The sequence below is a fragment of the Propithecus coquereli genome, unplaced genomic scaffold, assembly GCF_000956105.1.
Source record: "Propithecus coquereli isolate 6110/MARCELLA unplaced genomic scaffold, Pcoq_1.0 Scaffold35, whole genome shotgun sequence".
In the NCBI taxonomy this organism is placed as follows: Eukaryota; Metazoa; Chordata; class Mammalia; order Primates; family Indriidae; genus Propithecus; species Propithecus coquereli.
The window spans coordinates 8,456,392-8,458,453 of NW_012149174.1; the positions used below are offsets into that span (position 1 = coordinate 8,456,392).

Sequence of the window (2,062 nt, forward strand, 5' to 3'; positions counted from 1 at the left end):
TGGTACTCAAGCCCATATCTCCTCACAGGACAGGTGGGAAAGAACATGTGGGAAAAGAGGTAACACTTGAAATAGGCAGAGTTACAGGATGGGATGAATTCTACAGAGATGCATACAGAAACTAGGGTAGGGCAAGGTGCAAATCAGTGAAATCTCTTCTTGGTTCAAACTTTATAGAAGTCCTAACATTACCAAGTAAAGGAAGCTCTTACCTCCCCCATCTCCACTGAAGGTCGAATTTGTCAGCCTGTCAAGCCATAGGTTTATGGCCTGCGGCATGTGCTTTATGAATTATAAAATAACCTTTTAAAAAAAGTAAAGAATACTATCATCTGGAAGTATTAGTGGACAGCTACAGCTAAACTTAAGACATTTTTGCTGTCAAACTGAAATTTTTTGCTGTATCACAGCACAGATGTGAATGATAGAGATAATATCCACAAAAATATTTTTTGACCCAAAAGCACTGTCCAAAGTGATATAACGATCTGTAGAATGTGATTAGGTATATTATTATATTTTGTAAGTCAGTGCTTTTCAAAATGTATATTAGAATCACTTGGGGTACCTATCCAAAATGCAAATTCCTGGGCCCTGCCCCAGATCTGTGGGAAAAGAATGTCCTATTGATTCCATGTATATGCAAGTTTTTGTTACACTAGTATATTCCTAGTGTTGAAAAAATTTAGCCTTCCACTTTGAAGTCCCAAGAAATGTTTTCATCGGAACCCAGTGAGGCTTTGTGCTTTGATAAACTAAAACAGAAACCAAGCTAGACTCTATAAGGACTATTTATTAATTTACAACTAATAGTTAATAAGTATTTTCTAAATAATGTACAATGGAGTGGCTAAGACTGGAGAAACTTGCAGTATATAGGCTTGCAGGGTCCATCCGAGTATGTGAGTGTTCTTGGCGGCCTAAGTGTTGTCAGGCAAACAGAGATGAAGTAGAACTGTAACTTAGATGGATTATTTACTGGTATTAGGAAGACCTTGTCTAAGGTACTGAGCACTGCTGGCTACCCATTGCTAACATTTCTTTCTGTAACTTCCCTGTGCTTTCATGGCCTAGCAATTACCACCTGTCTCAAATCTAGGGATACTCTCTTCATCTATGTCATATGCATTCAAGAGATGCCTGCAGGTCTACTCGCCCTTTTTCATTTAGGTATTGTGGCATGTCTCTTTTCTGACTTATTGTATTGATTTCATAGTTAAGCTCTCAATAGGCAATATTTTGACCCAATCTCCTTTTTCAAGGATCTACAGTCCTCAATCTGTCAACAATAATGAAATACCATCCCCTTATGCATTTTTTGAAAAGTATTATTAAAGACGTTTGTGTTTTCTTTAAAATCCCATAACATATTCTTTTGATTTTCTGAATGTATTAACATTATAATTACCCTGAATAAAAATACATTTTTATTCACTTACTGCTCAATTATTCTCTCAGCAGGGAGTGATTTTGTGAAAACATCATAAGATTGAAAATACCTGAGTTTTGGTTCTAACTCTTTAACTTTCATCCTGGGAATATGAGTAACACCTCTTAGCATTTTTCTTAGCTGGTGTATAGTAAAATGTTGGTTCATAGGATGGTTATGAGGACCAATTGATTGTTTTTAAAATACATATTCCAGCATAAAATACATGTTGTTTATGTTTCTTTAAGACTGTTTTTCCAGTAAACCATCAGCCTAAACTTTTGGGTCTAAACAGTACCAAGAAGAGAGGGCTAGGAATGACTAGAGTTTGAAATTATTAACAAACTTTTAAAATTCTGACTATGGATATTCTGTCTCCCTTTGCTGTGCAGCTGCCAACTCCAAACCTCCACCAATGTTGTGTGCAATACATAGGGTCACCTAAAAGCTCATTGATACCTGTACTTATGAAAAATATGTAAAATTTTTTCCTTATTTTATCAGGTTATCAACAGTGGCAATAGCATGGCTCCAAATGTTAGCATGGAAATAATGGTACCAAATTCTTTTATACCCCAAACAGATAAGCTGTTCAACATTTTGGATGTCGAGGTAAAAATGTGTTTTTTCAAC

General features: G+C 35.8%; 1 protein-coding gene across 1 annotated transcript in view; it reads left to right on the plus strand.

The window, feature by feature from the left end:
* Nucleotides 1–2,062, plus strand: part of ITGA4 (integrin, alpha 4 (antigen CD49D, alpha 4 subunit of VLA-4 receptor)) — a 90,513-nt gene that overhangs the window by 76,938 nt on the left and 11,513 nt on the right. The window lies entirely within an intron of this gene.